Raw genomic sequence first — 26,042 nt, forward strand, 5'->3', positions numbered from 1 at the left:
CCTCCAATGGATTCCCTGAACATACCCCATAACTCCTCGGGGTGTTGCCCACCCATAACGTCCCCCCCACCCCGCTCCCATGTGCCCACTAGTACCTCCCAGTACGTAAGGATAAGCACCAGCAGAGCCACCTATCCCCAGCACCATACCAGTCAGTGAAAGTAGGCAGGATACATGTCCAACAACATACAGCCGGAAAGGAAGAGTCACAGCCGGATATTCCTCCCAGGTCCATCAGGTCCATCAGGTGCTGCCTCAAGTTCCGTCGACCCGGTTGTCCGGACCTCCTTTCCCCCCTTCTGACGCGCTCTCGGCGGTTGTGCACTGGTGGGACCTTGACCTCCCGTCCTTCCTCCGTCCAGTCCTCCGGGAGGCCCGCGACTCCGGCCCGCCCTGCAAGGAATCAGACTCCAGCCCAGGGGGTGTGCGCGCTCTAATCCGCACTGTTTCATCCGTCCATTGGAACACCTCCTCCGGTGTGTTGAAGAAGTGCGTGCGCGACTGGAACACCACCCGCAATTGGGCCGAATACAGCAGAGCATATGGGAGTTTCAGCTCACGCAGGCGGGCCTTGGCCGCCGTGAAGGACTGCCGCTGTTGCTGCACCATGCGGGTATAGTCTGGGAAGATCATGATCTGATGATCTGATGATTCTCATAGAGTAACAATCCCTTCTCTCTGGCAAGTTTCAGAATTATGTCCCGGTCATGGTAATTCAGGAGTTTAGCGATCACCGGACGTGGCCGTGCACCCTCTGGTGATTTCTGGATGAGGGCCCGGTGTGCCCTCTCAATCACAAAGCAGCTGGAGAGGGACCCCTCTGGGAGCCAGCCCTCCAGCCGCTCCGTCAAAAAGCCCTCCATGTTGCACTTCTCACAGCCCTCGGGCAAGCCCACCAGGCGCAGGTTGTTCCGTCTCGCGCGCCCTTCTGCATCTTCCACGTGGAGAGCGAGGCTGTTGGACCCGGCCCTTTTGGCAGGTTCACCCCGAAACTTTTTGCTTTTTCTTAACCTGTTTCTGTGACCTGGTGATTTTAGGCCTTTGCACACTTTTCACGGTGGTACAGTGTAAAGTGCGTGAGCTCTGTGTATGTGTGACCTGCCCTCCCATAGGAATGAATGGGGAATATGTATGCCCATGGTAGTTCCTGATGTGTGGGGAGTGCAGGGTCGAGTTTGGTATGTGCGAACTCGTGAGAATGAATGCTGCGCAATGGTATATGCGGCATGATTGTGTCTAGTGGAGAAGTGCCACTTCTAGAAGTTGGCATATTTGTGTAATTTGTGCCTGGCGTGTGATTGGCTGGTGAGCCTGGCCCAAGAGTGCCTGGACCTGCTTGTGGATTGACTGTCTGGTTTGAGGGTGGCAGGGGCTGGGGAGCCCCAGGAGGTTGTCTGAGTCAGCCCGTGGATGAAAGGCTGCATCTGCTGCCAGGGAAGTGGGAGGAGATGGCACCTAGGAGTGAATAGGGCTGTGCCTGCCTGCCACAATGCTGGCTCCACCTCCTGCTGGGCGACTGTCACCTATGCCCCTCACCCTGAAAGAAGTTCCCTATAACCAGTTCTAGCTGGTTCTCACACTGCCTGCACCCTGCTAGACAAAGGAATTTACAGTATAAAAAGGGGCTGTGCCCCCTTACAATTGGTTCTTGTTTCTGACTTGAATCCTACCAGGGGCGTGCTGCTGCTTGGGCCCAGGGGAATCCCTGGGCCCTGCCCAGCCCCTGGATTACTGATGGACTGGGGGACTTGCTTTGCTGGGAGTACCTGCTCCCTTTTCCTTGCCCCAGGACCTTGTGGTGTCTTCTTGTTTCACGATCCCTGGTTTCCTTGGCACCTGGGAGAGCGCTTTATTTGTATTTTGAGCGCTGCATTTGCCCCAGCGCCTGGAAGCGCTTTATGGTCTTTCCCTAGCGCCTGGAAGTGCTCATTTTAAATATGACCCAAGCGGGTGACATCCCCATGTTTCGCTGCCGCTGCCCGAGCCGCGTTGGAAACTCTCCGCGGCCCGCCTGGTTGTGGGCGGGGCCAGTGGGACGGAAGCGGGAGGAAGAGCGTGGCCAAAAAGGCTGGCGTTTGTTATGGTGTGGGGCTCCCATGCTCGAGAGAGAGCCCCGCGATTGCGGGAGAGGAAGCTGAGCGGCCGAGAGAGGAGACGGGTTGCCTTGGAGCCATGAAGGCTCCACCTCGAGTCCCGGTCCCGAGATGGGGACCGGGTGGACAGCGAAGCGGGCGCTTTGTAAAGGCGGGGCTCCCATGAGGAGGGAGAGCCCCGCCATGCGCTACCGCCGCCAAAGGAAGAGAGCCGCAGATCGCCCCAGAGCCGGTGAGTAAAGGCCAGCTGGGGGGGGAAGTTGTGCGAGGCACCCTGCCGGTGTCCCGCTCTCGAGCAGCCCCGCATAGAAGGGGGGCTGCTCTTACGCGGCCGCCATAGTGATTCGGGCCCAGAGGGGCCCAGGCTTTGTTGTACAAAGGGGGTGATGTTGGGGCACATGATCGGTGCCCGCCCCCGGGCCCCCACAGCTGTTGTTGACCCCCCCTCATTGCTCCTAGAGCCTAGAAGGCTCCCAGGGACATTTCTGTTCTCTTGAGTCCAGGAGGGACTCCAACGTTGGGGCACATTTTTGTTTAAGAGCCCCAGTGGGGGTCCCCACGGCCAGTGGTGCCAATGCCTGGTGGATGAGGGGCATGATTGGTTAAGGAGCCGGTGTGCTCCCTGGGGGCAATGTTATCTGTAGAGCCTGTTGGCTCCAACGATGGGCATGTTGGCATCAGAGCCTGTGTGGCCCCAGCAGTGGGTGCAAATTGCTTGAAGGGTCAGTGAGGACCCTGTCAGCTTTAACTCCCAGCTGCCCAGCAATTAGTGGGCAGCTGCACCGTTTAGGCGCAAGATGGAGAGTGAGTCCCTGAGAGGGACAGAGACGGCACAGAGGTGCCCGGCCAGTCACAGCTGCGCAGCACTTAGTGCCAGCTGCAGCGTTTAGGCCCTTGTGAGTGTTCCCAGGTGCCCATCAAGTAGTGGGCACCTGCAGCGTTTAGGTTTTGCGCCAGTTGCGCACCCCTGACTGGCGCTGCATGGCAGTGCGCCCTGACATTCTGGACACAGGGATCTTTAGTCCCTTTATTAGATAGGGGCTGGTATGTGATTTTATTTAGGCACAATGTGATTATCTATGTGATGGTAATTTCCTAATGTGAGTTTTGTGCAATGTGATGTGGTGCTAGGAAATGTAATGCATTTAATATGATTACGCACCTTGATCTTACACCTCTGAATGTTTTTATGCATCATGTGTTTTTGCGCTATTGAGTTATGGTCTGGCACCTCTGAATGTTTTTGTGCATCATGTGTCTTCCTTATTATTACACCTCTGAATGTTTTGATGCATCATGTGTAATGTGTTCTTGCTTACACCCCTAAATGTATTTTATTCTTAGGTGGTTGTTCTTTCCAGTACAGGTGGTCCTAGTGAGGTACTGGTCCCCTGCGTGACATTCTCCTAAAGTGGTTAGGGTTGCGTAGGTGGTACTTACCTGTTACCAGTAGTTACTGGTTGTGTGCTATTCTTGCTAATTTGTGCTACAGTGATTTTATATCCTTTTATTCTAATTTCTGACAGTATTTCAATTTCTAAAAGTGTTGATTCTGACAGTGGCCCATGTGGCCCTGTCTTGTGAATAATCCCTTGTGAATATTGCCCGTGCCAGTTGGCGCAATGTACATGTGTGATTTCTATCTAATGTGTTTTGACAATACAAAAGTTATTTTCATATAACTTTGTGTGGAGTTCCTTTTGTGGTGTGCCTAGGATGTTGCTGTTGTGTGCTGGCGCAAATGCTTTACACATTGCCTCCGAGGTTAGCCTTACTGCTCGTGCCAAGCTACCAAGGGGGTGAGCAGGGGTTATCTTGGTGTGTGACTCCCTCGCCCTGACTAGAATGGTGGTTTCTGCCTGGCTTTGGCGTCAGCCTTAGCCTACCAGAAATAGCCAGTTTTAACAGAGGCCTTTCTGGACCGACTCCATGGCAGCTACCTTGCGCTTCAGGGCAGTAACATCTTCCACTCCGGAGAGGCGCGTTTCTGCCTCCGTGATGCAGGACACAACGTTCCTCAGGTCCTGGCGCAGCAGGGTCACATCTGACCCAACAGCGCCTATTTTTGCGTCCAGCATATCACGCGATTGCGTTATGGCTGCCATCAGGGCGGCGTTGTCCGGCCCGACCTCCTGACGTCCTCCTGTTGCCCCCGCACTACCACCGGGGCCTGTGAATTTGTCGATTGGGCCCTGTTTTGGGGGGGCCCCCTGCCACCACCTCACGTCATCCGTGTGGGCCACCAGCACCGGCCCCCCAGAAATCGGCTGTGAGTACCGTTGCAGAGGTAACGCTGTCGCAGCCTGTTGTTCGTGCGCATCTTACTCCACTGTCCGAGGAGCCCAGGGCTGCCTCACAGGTACCCCTTCAGGCTCGCGCCTCGTGGACTGTAGGATCGACCTCAGAGGAGAAGCCCCGCTGTAGTAGCCCCCCTGCCGCGGCCCTATCTGACCGCCGAACTGATGAGAATTGTCCAAGGGGCCCAGGCTCCGCTGTCACCACTCAATGCGCCACCCACGGGGGCCACCACCGGGCCGTCTTCAGATGTGCGTGTGCCATGTTCTTCCAGGGACCCGACTCTGCGCTGGCCCCGTGCATGTGCGCCAAGCGAGGAGGGTCAGAGGCTACTGATGTCGTGTGACCCCCAGAAAATACCAGGCCGCAGACCTAGGAGCGCCAGAAACACCCGACTGCTGCCCAGGTACAAATCCAACTGTAGAGTCACCGCAGCACAGTGCAATGCAGCCCCACACACGCCGCTCCGTCTGTGTGCCCCCTTACTGTGAGCCCGCTGCTGGGAGAGGGGGGAGCCTCAGGCCGATGTCCAGATCTGCCCCCGGGTGTGCGCCAAAATCGAGGCCCCGGCGTCACCCTCGACCGCAGGCCACTCCGCGAGTCCGCCGCCTGAAGCCCTACATGCTGGGCTGGTCCTCTGTCTCCAGGCAGCGCCGGAGTCTGCTTCGTGCCGCCCGGCCTCCGCACTGGCCTCGGCTGCCTGGAAACCAGCGACTGCGCTGCTGTTGCTCTTCGCAGCGCCGCCGGGACTGCGAAACTCCAGGTCCCGGCTCGACTCCCTAAGGCAGGCCGCACTACTCGGGGTCTCCCCCCGGTGCTCAATCTATGCCCAAAATGCTTGTGGGGCTCATCGCTAGTGTCCGGCACCTGATTCTTTCAGTTGGAGCACTGGGAAGCGAGGGGAAGGCAGGATAAATGGTCAGATGATGGCATGGCAGGACGGAGCATCTCTAAGCTGCGTCTGCCATGATGTCGCGCTAAGCCACGCCCCCGACATCTGTAATTTTGACTCATTATTTAAAACAAGCTTTGGCAAACTAAATTATCCTAGGGAAAACAAGCGCAAATCATTTGAATTGAAAAAGTGTGGGTATACGCAGTGGCATAGCAAGGTCAGGTGGTACCCAGTGTGGCAAATTTCTTACCACCTCCCCGCACCCCCACATTGAATATTGCATTCTTTTTATTTATTTTTAAGTGTTGTGAGCCCTAAAAATTAATTTCTATTTTAAAAACACATATTTTTGCCATTTTGTAACCCCCCTGAGTAATGACACCCGGGGCAGCCGGCACCCACCCTACCCCCCCTTTCTACGCACCTATGTTTGTGTTCAAGCCACAGCCCCTCAGCCTGGTGAAGGTTATTGGAACAGTTGCCTCTTGACTACTGAGGGACCTTTAGTAATGACCTGTGGAACTGCAGGTTTCTGAAACAATTCTAATACTTTTGCATCTTACTTGAAAGAGACCTCTACTAATGCCTATAGTGCAGCGTGACTTGAGGGATTGCAGATCTCTCTACACCTCTCTCTACACCTCTCTCTCTCTACACCTCTCTCTCTCTCTACACCTCTCTCTCTCTACACCTCTCTCTCTACACCTCTCTCTCTACACCTCTCTCTCTCTCTCTACACCTCTCTCTCTACACCTCTCTCTCTCTCGCTACACACTCTCTCTCTCTCTCTCTACACCTCTCTCTACACCTCTATCTACACCTCTCTCTCTCTCGCGCTCTCTCAATCGCTCCCGCTCTCGCTCTCTCTCGCTCTCTCACACACCTCCCCTATTTTTTTGCTTTGATGTGTTTCACTCCGTAATAATGTAGCTCTTCAATGTCACCATTGTGTTTATCCAATCAATGTTTTGCTATGGGGTAGGTATAGTCACATTTTTGTATGGCCTGTAAATGTTGTAGGACCCCAAGTTTCACTTTATTATTGGTACTCCCAACATAGTTCAGGGTGCATTCCAAAATATAAACTACATATTTGGTTTCACATGTGATGTGTTCTCTTATTTTCTTTTTTTTCCCATCATATGAGTTTATATGCTCGCATTCCATGCATTTAGTACATTTCGAGGAGCCATTTTGACTAGAGCGAAGAAATTTTACCGGGCATAAAGCTTGACCACCCACTCGGATGACCCCACAACAACCATGGAACTTCTCCAATTGGTCTAGACCAACTCCAACACCACCCTCCGCGGCACCCTCATCTGCAGACCTCCTGGCTCCAGCCCGCCCTTCACCGACCGCATCATTGACTTCTTCGCACCCTTGTCTCTTGCATCTACCAATTACATCCTACTTGAAGACCCTCAACTTCCACCTGGACAACTCCAATAACCAGAATAGTGTAGACCTTCTGGAGAACCTCACCAACATCGGACTCAAGCAGCTAGTCACTTCTCTGACCCACGCAGCAGGACCTACTCGGCCCCATCTTCCATGTCAGCTAAAACATCATCTACAGCCACACCTCCAAACTTCTCTGGACTGACCACGACTGCGTTCATTTTGCCTTCACCAAACCCACTGTACACCACCGCACCACTGTTCCCCGGCTGCAACTGGAACAGGATCACCGAAGAGCATCTCACTGCCTCCCTCAGCACAACCACACCGCTGACATTCATAGACACAATATTGCAAAACTCTCCGAATACATAGAAGCCATCCTCGTACTAGACTCCTCTCAATCCAGCTTCCGAAGCAACCACAGCGCTGAGACTACCCTCTTCACCACCACCACCAATGACATCCCAGCCCTCCTCAGCCAGGGAGCAACAACAGCCCTCATCCTCCTGGACCTCTTGCCGGCATTTGACACATCTCCCACCACACCCTACTTACGAGACTCCAAGACTCCGGCATCCACGACAAAACCCATGACTGGATCTGTTCCTTCCTCTCTGATAGAACACAGCGAGTCAGACTACCTCTGTCCCTGTCAGAGCCCAAGGAGATCGGCCCTGCAGTCCTCCTGGGCTCTTTCTTGAGCCCCACCCTCTTCAACGTCTACATGGCCCCACTTGCTGCCATAGTCGGGAATCATGGACTCCACATTGTGTCTAATGCTGACGACACTCAGCTGATCATCTCCCTCCCCAAGGAGCCCACAATCACTAGAAAAAAACTTATACAATGGGATAAAGGTTGTCGCCACCTGGATGAGACACAGCTGTCTCAAGCTCAACTTGGACAAGATTGAAGTCCTCCTCCTCATCGCTTTGGAAGACTCATGGTGGCCCACCACATTAGGAACTCCTCACACACCCACAGACCACACTAGAAAACTCTGCATCATACTGGACTCCTCCCTTACTATGAACCGCCAGATCAACGTCATCGCCTCATCATGCTTCCACTCTCTTCGTCTGCTTCAAAAGACCTACAGATGGATCCACACTGAGGCCAGAAAAACAGTCACCTATGAACTCATCAGCAGCAGACTCGACTATGGCAACGCACTCTATGCAGGCGTCATCCAGAAACTCCTCCGGAAACTACAGAATGTTCAAAACGCCACACCAAACTGGTCAACATCCCCCGCCACAGCCACATCTCTGAATACCTATGAGAACTCCACTGGCTCCCAGTCAACAAAGAGTGACCTTCAAGCTCCTCACACACAACTACAAAGCCCTCCACAATGCCAGACCAGCATACCTGAACTACCTTCTCTCATTCCACGTTCCTACCAGACACCTCTGCTCTGCCCAACTGGCCCTTGCCACCGTCCCTCGGATCTGTAAGACCAGGACCGGAAGATCTTTTTTCTGCATCGTCGTCAAAACCTGTGTAGGATGATAGTTGGTTTTTGGAGAGCATAGGATCAGTTCCGTTTTATCTGAGTTGAGCATTAAGTGTTTGACGTTGAACCAAGTTTGGATCTCCGTTAGAGTGGTATTGAGGTGTTGGATGTCATTGGGGGACTTGATTTTGAAATAGATTTGGGTGTCATCCGCGTAAAGGTGGTAACTCGCTCCAGCTTTTTTCAAGATGATTGTGAGGAGTTCCATGAAGAGATTGAAGAGGGACGGGGAGAGGATTGAGCCTTGTGGTACCCCAAGTGTGACTTTTGTTGGCTTCGAGAGACAGGAGTTGATTTTAATTTGTTGCAAGCAATGCTGGAGGAAAGAGGTGAACCATTTTAGTACAGTACCATTTATGCCGGAGCGCTTCGACAAGGTCTCCAGAAGAGCTGGATGATTATCTGTGTTGAATGCCGCAGATGGGTCAATAAGGATGAGTAGGCAGGCATCGCCATGTTATGTTATGTTATGTTATTTTATTTTATATAGCGCACAGATGCCGCAGCCAAGAGGCGTCCCGGCGCTTTTTGGAGATGAAGCACACAACAGAGAAAACCAGGTAGCACTAAAGCTAAGCAGAGGAGAATAAATGAGTTTTTAAAAGTTTCCTAAACTGAAACAGATCTGGGATGGAACGAAGTGATGCAGGCAAAGAATTCCACAGTGTAGCCGCCATCACCGAAAAGAAACGTCCACCCATTCTGGACTTTTTAAAGCGAGGAATAATGGCTAAGTTAGACCCTGCAGACCGAAGAGCTCTTGAGGGGACATAGTGGAAAATAGTCTGGGTGAGAATAGGAGGAGAGGCCAATTTAAGAATTTTAAAAGTAAGGCACAAAGCCTTAAACTTAATTCTTTGGCCTACTGGGAGCCAGTGAAGGTCGTGGATAGTGCGGCGAGCAGAAACAAATTTAGGAAGGCCGACCAGCATCCTGGCCGCCGCGTTTTGTACCCGCTGAAGGCGGGCTAGCTCAGCTTGATTCACACCCAGAAACAAGGAGCTAGCATAGTCCAATCTGGTCAACACCAGAGCTTGGACTATAATCTGCCTGGTGTCCGCGTCAAAGAATTTAAAAATGGGCCGTAGGCACTGTAGAGCGCCGAAACATGTTCCAGCGACAAGCTTGATGTGAGGAATAAAGGACAGTTTATCATCAAGCCATACGCCCAGATTTCTGACTTCGGCTACAGGAGTGGGAGCAGGACCCAGTTCAGAAGGCCACCATTGGTCTCCCCAGAGCCCGCTGTCTCTACAGCCATCATCTAAGGCTTTGCGAATGTCGTCCGAGACAATGAGTATAGCTGTTTCAGTGCTACAGCCTTTCCGGAATCCCAATTGAAAGGTGTCGGAGATTGAACTCATCAATGTGTTTATTGAGTTGGTAGAGAACACATGATTTGAAATTATCTTAAAGACCTTGTTTTCCGCCATTAGCTCAAAGTCGCACCAGTGCGCATTGTTTTTTAGCTGGAGGCCGGTCTGTTAGTCCTTATACTGAACTTTTTCTGCGTGGTCAAGGGAGGTAGAAGGGGGGCAGGTTGTGAGGGAGGGAGTGTTTGCGGTTTGTATGAAGGATTGATCAATTTTAGCGACTTTATTAGTGAAGAAGGTGGTAATTTCTTCACATCGCTCAGTTGTGGCTTTGATATCTTGAGAGGGGGTGACGTTAGTTTGGCTTTTGACAATGTTGAAGAGATCTCTCGGCCTGTTTTTTGCCAGATCTAGTTGGCTGCGGAAAAAGGACGCCTTTTCACTGAAAATGTGTTTTTTGTATGCCTGCCGAGCAGATATAACTTGTGTAAGGTCGAGGGGTTAAGCCTCCAAGCCCTTTCCGTTTGTCATAGTTGGCGTCGCTCATCGTTTAGCTCCACTTTAAACCAGGTTTTCGATTTGGTTTGTGAAATCAATAAGGACTAGCCTATTTGTGAATTTACATAGACTCAAGACGGTAAGACAGGGTACAAACCCTTTTGTTGTTCATGAAGCCATCACCCACCAACCACCAGTGTCTGCGTTGAACCTCTTGTTGACTTAGCATGTCCACGCACAGTCTGTTTTCTCTATCCTTCCCCGCACAGGCATTATGAATGATGCAGACTGGATTTATGGCACAAACACAGCCCAGGACAGTCATACGGAGGCCGCAAAGACAACAAGATGTTCAACGCAGACAGTGACCGAAAGTTTCGTGAGTAAACCGAGCGATTCAGCTACTAGTCGGGTAAGCTCTGTCTCCACAGGTCCCTAAACCCCTGAGGCCCCTTTATCTTCCCCGGGTCCACTCCTCTGCTGGACTACTCCATGGGGCTAATTTGGCAACAAGCCAACGTGAGGATAATCTTCCTTTCATACACCTACCACCGTTAGCTTGTGTTGATGCGCTTACGGTGTTTAGCCCACCACAAAACTTATATATATATATATATATATATATATATATATATATATATATATATATATATATATATATATATATATAACTTTCACATTAGTCATACCACCAATAAGGCTACACCATTTGCCGCTTATTTATCATCTACACAGCACAATAGATATCGGCAATCAAACTGTTTTGTGAATGTTACCGTACTAAGACTCTCCCCTGTATGTGTGTTTTGTCATACTTGTTGTATGTCCAGTAAAGCTCTAGAAGGGAATCCCCCTCACACATGTAAAGCACCTTAGCGAGTGCTACACATTTTCAATCACTTAAAGTTAAGTAACTTGCACCTATACATTTTGGTCCTGAGGAAAGCCAGTTTTAATCATAAAGGCGTGGCTGAGACATGTAGACCACACCTGGATGTAGGAGACCCTAATTAACACTCCTATAATATCCAACAGCCTTTTTTTAATGCGAACAGTGACCTAGTTATTAAAATATAATTTACCCTCGGGTACTGGGATCCCTGTATAGCTTTTAAACTTTCACCTCCACGTCACTACACTGCACACTCAGAAACATACCTGCTCCGCTGTATTCAGGCGTCGAAGCACACCCGGGACACGCTCGGTGTCACTGGGTGGGCCTGATGATGAAGCATGTCACCAACCAGGTTGGTGGGTGAGGGCTTCATGAACAAACAAAAGGGTTTGTACCCTGTCTTACAGTCTTGAGTCTATGTAAATTCACAAATAGGCTAGTCCTTATTGATTTCACATATATAACTCTGGGGATACGGACAAGCTACCTAGTCATCTCCTTCTCCTTTGATAGTGATATATATAGACAGCGCACAGCTGTGAGAGATAACGAGCACCTACAATGGCCGAAAACCATGGCCTCACTTTCAGTGAGGACGACATCAGTGAGATTCTTGCTGACACATCTTTTCTGGCAGACTTTAACATCTCTAATACCATAGCTCAAACAACAGACTGGGACACACTAACGGAGAAAAAGCAGAATCGAATAATAACCATCTTACATGGTGTCATGTTAACCCAATATCTACGCACCAATACAGCACCAAGGGGATTCCTTGTTACCAACGCCCCCAGAATATTCCTGGATGACGTCACCTTTAGGAATGACTGGGCCCAGATAGCCTGCCACTGCACCAGGGACTGGTTAGTGCTCATCATTAAAACAGCTAAACGTCTCCCCGATGCTATACTTATTGATATCCAAACCACAGAGAGCCACACTAACATCATACAAAAGAAACTTGACGATCAGAACAAAGAGATGGCTGAATACAAAGAATATCTGACCCAAAGCAAAATTAACATATTTCAAAAAGACCTTAAGAAATTCAGCTATTCCAAAACATACCCATACGCGGAGAGTGACTATGTACCCCCAAACAAAACCGATGGTACCCATGACAGCTCAGGAGAAAACACATCCATATCAAGCGACTAGAGCGCAGGCGCCAACAAACGCGGCAGAGGACGCAGAGGCCAACGCTGGCCACAAAACTGGCAGGGACCACCACAAAGTGAAGTAGTGTGGCTCACTGGTTAGAGGCGGCAGACCCGAGAGCAGAGGACGGCCGGGACCAGGGTTCGATTCCCGGCGCGGCAGGTTTCTGGACCAGGGTCAGCGGACTCGATAATTCTCTCGCCTCGGTGCCCACTCTGATCAGCGTTCACACTCGGCAACTCTGGGCATTAGCTTGCCTCATCTTCACTAACGGCCCCACCAGACCGCCGGGGATGCCTGGTCTCACCCTGGAGATACCCATTAAGGGACCATCTCTCAGGGAAGCCAGGAAGGGTTTCGCAGCGGTCGAAGCGCCTTGGGACCCTACGGGTAAGTAGTGCGCTATATAAATGCCTATACATTTACATACATTTACATTTACAAACTCACACCTTCGGCCCACCGCCATTTGGACAAATGCAACACGCGTACTATGGATACCCACCCCTATGCCCACCTGGCCCAATGCCCTTCTACCAAGGGAACCAAAGACCCCCTTTTTTAGGACAGGGCCACAGATCATGCAGCAGGAGACTGAACTACCAGAAAGTCCAATGGGAAGAAGACCCAGTCAGCGCCAATACCCGCAACAAATCCCGGGAACCAGGAACGAGCAAGCAGTGACCACTGACACACCCACATCCCTGGTGTTCAATTTATCGAGTACACCTGTGACAAAGTGAGACAGCGGTCCTCAGTAAAGGCCTCTCGTTCGTCCCTACCACACGACTGGACAAATTTAAACTCCATGTCGAACTAGCTGAGTTTTTTAGAAAGCTCAAACTGAAAGCCTTCTTTGAAAAAGTGACACCAGAAAAAACTACGACCGATACCAATCCCAATGAAACAGACCTTAGGTTAAAATCCAACTTCGTGCCACCTCCTACCAGTGACCCACAGAAATCTCTACCTTTGAGCAAGCAGCTTACACTGACATAGAGAAACTGAACCCCAAAGGAACCTTTAACAATCTATCGAAAAAACACAGTGACATCATACAACGCCTACAAAATAACCCCACCATTGTCATCAAACCAGCTGACAAGGGGGGGAGGGAACGTCCTTATTGATAAAACGGACTACGATCAAGAATGCCGCAGACTCCTCAGCGACACACGTAATTACAAATGCCTGGATAAAGACCCCACCGTGGAACTGCAAATCACCATACACACCCTGGTAAAAAAGAGCCAGTGACGCTGATCAAATCTAAACCCAAGAGGCAGAATACCTGTGCACCAAAAATGGGAAAGTATCTTACTTTTATACTGTACCCAAAGTACACAAGGGCACCATACCACCCCCAGGAAGACCCATAGTCTCAGGGATCAACTCCCTATTGGAACCACTTTCTAGGTCCTGTAACGACTTCCTGAACACACTGGTACAAGAAACCCCTACCTTCATCAAAGATACCAAACACCTCCTGAACATCAACGAAATGAACTTCGATCAAACCACCCAACTCCTGGTGGGACTGGACTAAGCATGGGCAGATTTTGCGAATTGGCAATCCGCGAACTTGCGTATTTACGGATTTGCAATCCGCAAAATCCACGAACTCTCGCAAATTTTTTTTTTTGTGTTCGCAAGGGTTTCTGCCAGTTCGCGAGGGTTGTGTACCAGTTCGCAATTGCGAAGTTACTTGTCGGCTCGCAACGGCCGCGACTATGTTTCTACGTCTGGTTGAAACATGTAGACCACACCTGGATGTAGGAGACCCTAATTAACACTCCTATAACATCCAGCAGCCTTTTTTAATACTAAGTGACCCAGTTATTAAAATATAATTTAGCCTCGGGTACTGGGATCCCTGTATAGCTTTTAAACTTTCACCTCCACGTCACTACACTGCACACTCAGAAACATACCTGCTCCGCTGTATTCAGGCGTCGAAGCACACCCGGGACACGCTAGGTGTCACTGGGTGGGCCCGATGATGAAGCATGCCACCAACCAGGTTGGTGGGTGAGGGCTTCATGAACAAAGATAAGGGTTTGTACCCTGTCTTACAGTCTTGAGTCTATGTAAATTCACAAATAAGCTAGTCCTTATTGATTTCACATATAAATCCCTGGGGATACGGACTAGCTACCTAGTCCTCTCTCTCTTGCCTTTGATAGGGATAGATATTTCGATTTGTTTTGCCACAGTTGTTTGAGTGGAGCTACCTGGTCTAAAACCTCTGTCATTTTTGAGTTAAAGTGTGTAGTGAGTTGATCTGCCGTCCATGTTGAGGGATGGAGTTGAAGATGGAATGAATCATGGATTCAAGTTCGGATAAACGGACTTTTTTGATGTTTCTGGTCAAGAGTTTAGATTTGACGTCACAAATAGGTTGGTGGCTGACAGGTGTGTCAATCCTGAACAGAATGAGGTGGTGGTCGGACCAGTCAATGGAAGAAATTGCTCAGAGACCAGTTCGTTGATGGTAATGGCATCTAGTGTTGCACCTTTGATGTGAGTTAACTTATTGCAGAGTTGTTTGAGGTTATGTATTTCCAGAAGGTTGGATAGGTTCATGACCGTGGAGTCTTTTGGGCCATTCCTGTGGATATGTCACCCAGGAACACGTCTTTGGTATCGGTCAAGGAGAACAGTGTTATTAGGTCTGTTAGTTCTTCGGGGGGGATGTCAAGGATGGGGGTACAGTGGACATTAATAACAGGGATGTGGAAAGGGGCAGACTTCTGTTTGGAAGCGAGGTAAGAGTTTTTGATCTCATCTGTTTTCCGTACCGAAAAGGGCTGGCTATCCCAGTTGGGACGAAGTGTCTGACTTGCTGCTGGACTGGGGAGTCGAGGGGTGCTCTGTGGGGCCATGAGAGGTGTATTGAGTGGGGCCACGGGAGGTGTATTGAGGGGGGTTGGGGCAGAAATACCCAGGGGGAGGGAGCACGGTGGCTTGACTCGGTTGAGGAGGTTTTGCTGTGAGTGAAGGAAATCAGCAGTAAGGGAGTTAAATTTCATCTCAATTCTGTTCAGTTGCTGTTTTATTGAACTGAAAAAGTTTGAGTTTTTAGGCAGGGGTCAAGACTGACTTGGGTCTATGGAGGGCATTAACACAGGTCCGAGATAGGATGGAGTCCCTGGGATTAGGAGAGGGGAGAGGTTGTTCACAGGGTGCCGGATTAGTCATGTTCCCATTCGAGGAGTTCAGAAGAGAAGTGGGACTAGTGTCCAGGTGAGGAGGGAGAGAAATTCTAGGCAGGGCGTCAGTGTTCTGGGTCATGTCAGAGAAATTAGTGGTGGCGGTAGGTTTTGTATTTGGGAGTGAAGCGGCGGAAGGGGAGTGTGCAGAGGAGGGAGGGGGGGAGAGAGTCCATAGGATTGGAAATGGCGTTAGACCCGGGGAGAGTCAGGGGAACAGGGACTGTGTAGGGCAGGGGTCTCCAAACCAGTCCTGGAGGGCCGGATCCATGACAGATTTTTGCATATCCCCATTTAGATACATGTAGTTAATTTAAAAATCTGGCATGGATCCGGCCATCCAGGACTGGTTTGGAGAACCCTGGTGTAGGGGGTCGGGGAAGATTGTGAGGGAGTGTTTAGATTATCAGGGGTGGGGAGGGGAGTGTCGGAGGGGATTTCAATCGCAGGAGGGCTAAGGTTAGACACCAAACTGTCGATCGGCCTTGTGGGGATTGTTAATTGTGAGTTTGTCGCTCCTGGTGTGCTTAGTTGATGTGATCGTGGTGGGTGTTAGGCAACGAAGAGTAATGATAGGGGTAGTGTGATTGTAGTGAGTGATGGTGGATGTCCATGAGTTGAAGAGTGTTTTCAGGGCAGGGAGATTGGATCAGTTCCACGTTATTAGTGAGGGTGGTGGGGAATGGGGGAGATAGTGTTTGATGGCTCAGTTGAGTTAACAAGGAGAAAAGTGTGGGGAAGTGGCAGTCCAAAGTAGTGGGGTGCGGGTCGGTGGCTTGTATGAGAATGGTTCCAGTTCTGTAGATGGAAATGGTGAGTTCCCCTTTGAAGTACGGGGATATAGTAGTGGAGATTTTTTCACCATAGGGAATGATTACTGAATAGGCGACTTGGAGGTGAAGCAAGAAGGTGTTTTTCCATTGAGCCGGGCGATTGGTGTAAAAAATGAAGTTAGTTTTCTTGCTGCCGTTATCTACAATGAGTCTTTTCGTGTATTGTTTTAGAGTACTATGTTTGAAGTTAATTTTAGCGTTACTGTTCATTTGTTAGGGTAGTTAATGGACCAGAAGTTGGGTCCGTAACGCTCCAGCGAAGAATTTCGGGTGGGGTTAGGCGGGCGCATGATTGAAGGTAGAAAAGTCGAGACCTAGTGGGTAAATAAGCATAAAAGCACATCTATAAGCATAAATCAAGGTGCATAAAACATACTACAGACATTACATTTCCTAGCACCTATAAAAAGCACTCTAGGGCCTAGCGCCCTACAAATGTAATAGTCCCCTGGACCGACTGGCCATCTCTAAGGGGCTCAAATGCCCTCTGTCCAAACCTCTTGGCACGCTGCTAATGCAGCGACAGTCACGGGTGCGCACTTGGCATAGACCTAAATGTGGCAGGTGCCCACTACTTGCTGGGCATCTACAATGAAGGGCCTAAACGTTGCAGCTGGCACTAAGTGCTGCGCAGTTGAGCAGGCCAAGGTAGGGGCGAAGGAGTGCGTCCCACTCCTAGATTAAGCCCATGTCCCCTAAAAGTGAAGAACCTTAACGGTGCAGATGCCCACTACTTGCTGGGCAGCTGTGGAGGCACCGTTCTCGGAAGAAAAATCCTGTGGAAACGTTTTTATTTCCCCTATACAATACAAAGGCATTATCAATATATAACATCATTTTCACAAAGTGAGGTTAGTTATGCTTGCTGAGCAGCAAGGAGGAGGCTGCACTCATAAGCACTTCTAAGGTGGGTCTCCCCAAGTTAGAAACATCATTTGCATTTCTTGTATCTGTTCCTCAAAATTACTGTTCTCTCCGAGCACTCAGGTCTGGATCTGAACATTTCTCCAAAAGGGATACTCCATTACAACATCTTTAGGTGTCCACTGTTGGCATGAAGGATACTATCGCATTATGTCGCTTATGATGCACTTTGTTACATATTTTCAAGTCTTTGATTAAAAATCTCAACATTAAAAAAGATTATCCGTTGTGAACTGATAGCATGAGTGGAGTTCAGATTATAAGCATTCTGATTCAAAGATCAAAACTAATTGCTCCAAATTATTCCTGTTTCCTTCCAAGATTAGGAAGAGGTTCTCGATAAACCTTGTCCATAATCTTACACAATCTAAAATGTTCTGATTTTTATCAGTCCATATTGTTCCTGCTTTCCAGTAGCCCATAATCAGATTTGCATAAGTATGGGCAAAAGATGTCTCCATAGCTGTCCCTCACTTTCGTAGATAGTGGGTTCCATCAAAGATAAATCCATTATGGGTTAAGCAGAAACTAAGCATTTCAATCAACATTTTGGAGTGCTCAATATAAGTGATTGTTCACGCTCTGAGAAAATATTGGCATGCTGTTAATTCATCCTCATGTCTGATTGAGGTGTAAAGTGAAGAGACATCTATCAATGTCATAAGATAATTATCTTTCAATAGAATCTCCTGTATTTTTGCAAGGCAGTCCATAGAATCCCATAGGGCACCCAGAGAACCAGGGGATGGGGTCTCCTAGGCCAATATCGGCCCGGGAAAGCCGCACGGCACCCTCCTGTATTAATAAACAAAAAAATAAAAGATCAGATCCTGGAAAATGGGTTTCCCAGGACTGAAATCTGCCCAGGCAGTCCTCCTCCCCCATTTGGTAATGGCCAGCCCCGTGGAAAGGATTCCCGAGTCTTCATAGGAGGACTGCTCCCTTTTGTTAACCACTTTGCAAAAGGGCCTCCTGCCATACTACGAGTTGGGGGATGAAGTCCCCTTTGCTGATGAGGGTCAATGGGGCCAAGAACTCTTATTGTTGCGAGAAGTAAGTACTCCACAGCCAGATTGCTGAGATTGTTACAGGCCCCTCTCTCTTTTTCTTAACCACTCTGCTCACTGGCCTCCTGGTGTACTACTGGTTGAGGGATACATTCCCCTTGCCTGCTGAGGGTTGTAGAGGGCCAAGCACCCCCTATTTCTGCGACATGTAAGTCCCCTACAGCCGGGTTGCTGAGACGGCGTCTGAACCCCCTTTCTCAACCATTCTGCACATGGGCCTCCTGACATACTTCTGGTTGGGGGATGTACCCTCCCCCCCCCCCCCGGCTGCTGATGGTCATTGGGAGCCAAGAACCCCTTCTGTTATGACCAGTAAGTTCACCCCCACAGCCGGGTTGCTGAGATGTAGTCAGAGGCCCCTTTCTCAACCACTCTGCACAATGGCCTCCTGGTGCACTACTGTTTGCGGGATAAAGTCCTCTTGGCTGCTGAGGGTTGTTAGGGGACAAGAAGCCCTATTGTTGGGATAAGTACCTCCCCCACAGCTGGATTGCTGAGATGTCATCAGAGGCATTACCCCCTATCTCAACCACCCTGCTCAGGGGCCTTCTGGTGTCCTACAGGTTGAGGGATGAACTCCCCTTGGCTGTTGAGGGACGTTGGGGTCCATGAACCCCATATTGTTTTGATAAGTAAGTCCCCTCCAACCAGATTTCTGAGCCTTCATCAGAGGCCCCACCCCCTTTCTGAACCACTCTGCACATGAGCCTACTGGCAGATTGCTGGTTGGGAGATGAAATCTCCTTGGCTGCTGAGGGTCATTCGGGCCAAGAACCCCAGTTGTTGATACAAGCAAGTCCTCCACAGCGGGATAGCTGAGCAGTCATTGGAGGTCCTACCCCCTTTGTCAACCACTCTATATAGGGTCCTCCTGGTGCATTACGGGTTAGGGGATAAATTCCCTTTGGCTGCTGAAAGTCATTGGGGGTCAAGAACTCCTATTGTTGTGACAAATAAGTCCTACGGGATTGCTGGGATGTCATCGGAGGTCCCGTCCCCTTTCTCAACCACTCTGTATAGGGGTCTGCTGGTTCATTTCTGGTTGAGGGATGAACACTCCTTGGCTGCTGAGGGTTGCCCAGCTTCTGGCAAGCACCCATCAAGCCTCGCTGCACTCCAGGTGCACATGAAGTGACATGTTCTCTGTGGAATGCAGAGTTGGCGAGTTCCGCAAATTCCACTAGCGGAGCAGAATTTTACACCCAGGTGTTGAAAAAGCCAATGGTTAAAGGGACATTATTGTTAGGAAATTGAACTTAAAAAACCTTAGAAATTCACAAAAAATTCCAAGGGGTATATTTACAACAAAATGGAGCGGCGCTGCAAGCAATTTAGCTGTACCACACAATCATTTAAAAAACGAAAGAAAACGGCACACCTCTGTGATTTCACTTTCACCTGTGCTAAAACAGTTACCTAGCGCCAACGCAGTCAACCTTGCGCCATGGTGCAAGGGAGCCTGCATTGTAGGATGATTGTTTATGTACAGGAAGGGACACAGTATCGCCCCTCATCAGCAGGGCCAGCTTCACTCCAGTGGCACAACGAGCAAGAGACCCACGTCTTGGCATTCCCATGGCTACTTGGGGCGAACATCGTAAACACAACAAGATGGTGGACAGAGTGCTGAAACTTTTCAACCTCTCACTCCTAATCAAGAGATCTGGGTTTAATCCATCATTCTTTTGCTCACTAGGCTACCCCAGTTTGGACCCAGCGATATGCAAATCAGTCTTGACCCTGCTCCTTATGGAACAGTCCAGCCCGAACTGCCTGACCTGGCAGTTCGGGCTGCACTGTTCCTATGGGGAGCAGGCTCCAGACTGATTTGCATATGACTGAATTTAAACTGGAATAGCATGGGGGCAAACAAATGAAAAATGATGGAATGAGGCCTAGATCTCTGTACTGGGGTGAATGTTTGTCATTGTTCAGGATTCTGTCCATCAATTGTTCTTTTTATATTAGTCACCCGAGTGGGACAGGTATGCCCAGATGTGGGTCCCATGAGCCCCATGCCACTGGAATCAAGCTAGCCTGGCTGATGAGGAGTGATGCCCAAAAAAGCCGAGGAAAAGGTAGATTTCAGTAGATCAAAGCAGCAGGCTGTGTCCAAGAAGGAGTTGTTGTGGCCTGGGCTCACATGACGAAGTCTTGGTAAAGCTGTTCACAATAGCAGGAAAAAGATCAGAGGAGACGGATTTCCAGGTCTAAATGGTTGTTGTGGTCGATTGGGAACTGGTCACCATCAAGCCGGGTGAAGGTTTTTACTTTTGGACATAAACAGCCTTTTAAAAGTTGAAAAACTCCAGTGGGATGAAGCTTCAGCTGTAGCTGAAGAGGACGATGATTTCCCACTGAATAGAAGAATGTAGCAGGAGCTGCTGCAAAGACAGGCTGACTGGTGATGCACCATGGGCAGATTAGCTGGCATGTAGGCCCCCGGCCTTCTGTTGTTTCTCAACAGATTTTGGTGAAAATCTTTTTAAGTTTACGTTTTTTTGTGTTTTTCAGGAGCAGCACCTTTAACATCACTCCCAAAAGTTCAGGAACTGAAGGCACCACTTGGGGGGATAGGAGTTGCTCCATCAGAGGCCAGGTGCAGGGTTCAACATCAATGTAGTTCATTTTGTCACTTTTGCTCACACAGGAGGGCAGCCAACTAGTTCTTGGAGTCACTTCTGGTGGCCCTGGGTTCAAGGAGATGATCCAGTTCTCCTTCAAGCAGCAAGGCAGGCCTTTAGCAGCAGAGTAGTAGTCTAGTAGCAGCAGCACAATCCTCTAGGGTTCAGGAAGTTTTTCACAGGACCAAGAGTGTACTTTAAAGGTGTCCTGAGGGTCCAGTATTTATATCTGATGACACCCTTTGAAGTGGGCGGACTCCCTATACCACACCCCACATCTGGTTCTTTTAAGTTCTCTCCTTCTCCTGCCTAGGCTCCAAGACATTTGGGGTGACAAAAGACTCGTTTCTGGTTCTTTTGTGTGTGCTGGTGGTAAGCCCTTTGAAGTGTAAGTGGGACAAAGAACAGCTCCACCACAAGCCATCCTGGCAGGATGGTCCCTCCTGCCAACACGTAGTCTCATTTTAGCTCACTGTCTGGGAGTAATACACAGCTCAAGAGAAAATCCATTCATAGTCATGTAACCCAGGACACTGGTAGCAGGCACCAAATAGTTAAGTCAAGAAAATGTCAACATTCTAAAAGTGGCATTTTAGAATTGTGATTTAGAATCTGCCTTTACAATTAAAGAAGATTTTAAATTACAATTTGAGTGGAAACATGATAGCTCTACCTTCTTGCAATCCAAAGTTCTCACTTATTAAATGTAATAGGATAACCCAGTGTTTTCCAATGGAAGAGATCGGTCTTACAGTAGGGATTTCTGTGCGTTGTGAGTGTGACCCATGCGTAGGCACCAGATGCCATCTTGTAATGGGTTCTCTTTAACCAAAAACATATCCCAAAATTGCCAGATGAGTGAGCAAGAGTCATGATGCTTGTATGTGCGTGCAAACGTCAAAATAAGTTGTTAGCAAAGCTAATAGGTCAGCCTTTTTAGAAAAGAGGGCCTATTGGCCTTACCAATGCTTGTTTCCACGTGGGCAAGGGACTGTAAGGAAATTACATTACCCAATGCATATTATTCTTTCGAACAAAGCCACATATTAGAAAAGACACTGGCTTAGGTCACTGGTATTGGATTCCTGAGGGATAGATGTTAATCAACAAGTGACTTTGGCTATGGTAGCCCTTGGCATTTATTACTTGCATGAAGAATCCAGGGTGGTGTGCCTGAAGAATGACTGCTGGATTTCAATGTCCTTCTTGGATTAGATTTAAGAATGGATGTATTGGATTTGCTAGATTAACTAGATTCACATCAAAATGGTTATTCCTTATGTATGTATGTATATTTAAAAGATGTATTTGAAGTTAGAACACATTTCCTAAGAAGGGTTAAACCATGGATTTCCTTGAGTGAATTACCCTCGTATCTAAGCCCAGGTGTTTATCTGCTGCTAAAATAATGAAGTAGCCCTTTGGAGGAGTTAGTGTGTGGTTGGTGTAATAGAAAGACATACCCAAGAGGCAAAATAGGAGCTCTTCCACCTGGGTTCTACCTCAGAAAGGCCAAGAGGACTGGGGTAGAGTCAGTCACATGATTTACTCAGTCGTGCCACACCAGTCCATCTGATGTACTTACCTTTCGAGAAATCTCAAGATAAACAACACACCAGCTAATGATACCTTCCCAATACCACACACACTGTCTGGGATGAAGAAACGTTTCTTTCAAACTAGAAGTTATCATGACAAAAACCTTATTTAACCTTTGGGCCTTTCCTTCTATTTTTTACACATGCTTTCGTTCTGAAAATCTAATGTTATGGGTGATATAGCATCTTTTATAATTGTATTTTTTTTATTATTCTGTGCAGTTGTTATAAATGTGACCCGAGCCTTCCTCATCATCTCCCTTGTCTTCCTGGTGCTGGCCGTGAGCACGCAGATCTCTGCAATCAAGGGTCACGAGTTCCTAGGGAAAATGAACATGCAGAGGCAGGCGGGGTCCTGGGCCCTCATTGCAGGTGGAGTATAAAATATAAATCTTCATCTTTACCCTTCCAGGGCCACATGTTTAGTTCTGGGCTCGTTTTTTGAGCATATTTACAGATGCAGCATTGTTGGGGTCAGCAGACTACTGACTACTACATTCCGCTCCTCCTAAACTAAAGAGCCTTTTACTATTTTGTTCCAGGATCTGTTGTCCAACTCCTGGCCTTTCCTGTGCTGTCAGTCCCCCATACTGTCCTACTAATGTGTTCCTCCTCTAATCTGAGGCTCTGCCATCAGTGCATTACACCACAGTGCATTATTGCTGCATTCCAGCAAGGCGCTATATCATTGACCTTCTCCATTGCTGTTGATTCAAATGCTGGACCCAAACCCGGCTCCCCTGCTGCAAATAGTCCCTGACACGCTGCAGCACTGTTGCAGGAATGTGCTTTTGCACACGGCACCACTCCCACCCACAGTCTGACAAGTATCACTCCCTTTCAGGAATGCAGGAATCAGACCCACTTGTGCAGAGCACTTTACAGTGCTTAGAAAGTACTAAAGAAGTCACGCCTCTTTTACACAAACCCTGAAACGTCTTTGGCTGAAAGCTGTACATTTGCATTTAATGGACCATGGGGTGGAACAGATGACAGAGTTTCTTCAAATCACCGCGGTGTACTGATGAGTTTTGGTTGTTTATTAATTTTCTTTATTGTTCGGAGGGTGGAGCCGATGTACGACCTCAATAAGTGCTGTACAGTGTAACCTGAAAAGAAAGTAGAAAACACGAATAAGGGTTTAGACCCTGGGACTGAAAAACCAAAGGCTTTCTTTGAGAGAATGAACACAAATCACATTCACATTTGTGTAATAATAATGCTAACTTCACGGAAGGTGTTGGTCTAGGTAAAGTAAGGTTTAAGATGGAGTTAATGGAAACGGGTATATCAGCTCATGATGGTGGAGAAGTGTGGCTCACTGGTTAGAGGAGGCAGACCTGGAAGCAGAGGTCAGCCCGGGACCAGGGTTCAATTCCCGGCTCGGCGGGGTCTTGAGTCCTAAAATGTCCATGGACTCGACAATTCTCGCTCCGGTGCCTACTCGATTCTCGGGTTCACACTCTGCGACTCTGGGCAATAGCTTGCTTAATCTCCACAACGGCCCTTCGCGGCGGGATGCCTGGCTTTCACTTTGCGGATACCCTGCTGGGGTTATCTCACAGGGGAATACCAGGACGGGTTCCCTAAGCAAGCGCTTAGAAACCGCTTGGTGATTTGTGCTATATAAATTCCTGTACATTTACATTTACATGCAACTTGAAACCTGGACCCTAATCCCAGAGCCCCACCTTTTCTGCAATGTATCTCAATGTTATGCTAGTAACAATAATAGAGTGCACACAAAAAGGAGTCTCCAGGTGGAGTGAATCCAGGGTGATGTAAAGATAGTTGGCAGATCCTTGTTGGAGAGTGTCCCAGCAGACTGGATCCAGAAGGCTTATCCGCCAATATTTAAAGGAGGGCTGGATAGGAAGGTTCCCACATACATGCCGCAGTGTGTATTTGTGAAGCCTTTGTCGTGTAAACATAACACACGTTGCAAAGCCAGCATGTCTTGCTTATAAATGAAAGCTTTTAAGTCCTTGGTGGGTTTACTCCTGCAGTAAGTCATCAAACATGCATTCTGTCATTCATCCTTACACCTGTGTATCTACTCATCCTACCACATACTTATTCTCGCATTCTCCCACTTACGCAATCACGGGACAAAACACACAAACTCAACAGCATACGCTTTTTTAAACTGCTGCCTAAACACCCAGAGACGACATAATACATTGAAACTCCCAAACAGACAAAAACACCCCGAGCCACAATAAAACACAACTGTACCTGGTACCTGACTCCATGACATCTCACAGCAAAAGCAGAAGTGGGCCAACCAAGCTGTGAGCTATACTTTTGTGTGTTAATTTATGGTGATTGTCAGGTGTGTTTTCCTCAGATGTAATTGGCAGAAATGTCTGCCCATGCGATTTAGAACTATATTTGGCCAATTTACACCTAGAAATGCCAGTAGTTCTACTAGCTGTAACTCCACAGTCATATTAATTCTAACCACGTCATGTACGAGAGTCGGGCATGTGGGTCTACTAATTTGTCTTTGAATGCAGTCTAAGCAGAGATTCAAGCATTGGTATGTGCATACATCTACTTGTGTAAAAGTTGCCTTAGCTAGAGTTACCTGTTTCAGTTGCTTCCACAGTCTTCTTCCCGTTAAATAACCTGCGCATGTAGTAGCTAGAAGTGTCCCCAAGAAGAACATCAGTTACAGAGAGAACCCACAATGCTCTGACACCTCAGTAGCATGTATGAGGAACATAGCCAAACCATGTCACTATGTGGAGGAAAACACGGTGGCCATCTTCTGGCTTCTATGCTCACCTCCAAGGCTCTATGTGTAAATCTATGTTTATCTTCAACATATTTAAACCTATTATATTGCTGTAAAAATACATTGTGTGATAGGACAGCCCAGCACTGATGGATGTCTCTAATTCTATTGGCTCAAATGGAAACCTCTTTCCCTTGGTTGACAGAATGGTTTTTAACCTGGCTGTGTTTTTTAGATGTGTATCTGTGTAGTCGCTGCGGATTCAAGAGCCTGCTCAGGTTTGTATGAACTGTGTCCTAGACACGCAGGGCCTCTGTAAAGCCATTTTCATTCACCAATCGGTTAATCAGTCAGGTTATTTGTAAAGCACAACTACCCGCCCAAAAGGGTCTCAAAAGGCGCTGGGTATGGGGGAGGGGACATCAGGTCCACCAGAGGCGCTGTCAGTCAGTTGAAGAGGCAGGAGTTTAATGTGCTTGTGGGCTCTTCTGATACCACCCACATGGGCAGAAAAGATTGACTTTTGATCAGATCCCTTTTCTCTACCAGGTGTGTTTACTGTGATCGGCATGTCTGTGTACACCTCGACGCCTGGCATTGATCCTCAAACGAGTTACTACTCATGGTCCTATGCATTGGGCTGGGTCTCAGCAGCCGTAAGCCTCGTGGCAGGTGAGTCTTCACTTGAGAAAAAGGGGCCCCTTGATACCCAAAAAGAATAGGGCACTTATGCAGTGAAAAGGAAAAAAATCCCTTTGGGTAGATTTCATTGCAAACTATTCATTCTTGTCACCTGTCACACACCCAGAAAATGCACTCTTTCAACTTGCTCTTCTGCCACACCTGAAGATTGGACCATACATAACAGGGGAAACCACTACAAGGATTAAAATTACAAGTACATTTATTGTTCACATAACAAAATTCTCAGTAAACAAGTGACCCTATAATCAATTTGCTCACTATTTCAAAATTAATAA

General features: G+C 48.4%; 1 pseudogene across 1 annotated transcript in view; it reads left to right on the top strand.

The window, feature by feature from the left end:
- Positions 1 to 26,042, top strand: part of LOC144767663 (claudin domain-containing protein 2-like) — a 157,086-nt pseudogene that overhangs the window by 109,982 nt on the left and 21,062 nt on the right. Inside the window, exons 3-4 of the transcript XR_013598301.1 lie at positions 22,548 to 22,697; positions 25,612 to 25,734. The product of XR_013598301.1 is annotated as a claudin domain-containing protein 2-like (transcript). The remainder of the gene's footprint in view (positions 1 to 22,547; positions 22,698 to 25,611; positions 25,735 to 26,042) is intronic.

This window comes from Lissotriton helveticus, chromosome 7 (genome assembly GCF_964261635.1).
Source record: "Lissotriton helveticus chromosome 7, aLisHel1.1, whole genome shotgun sequence".
Lineage (NCBI taxonomy): Eukaryota > Metazoa > Chordata > Amphibia > Caudata > Salamandridae > Lissotriton > Lissotriton helveticus.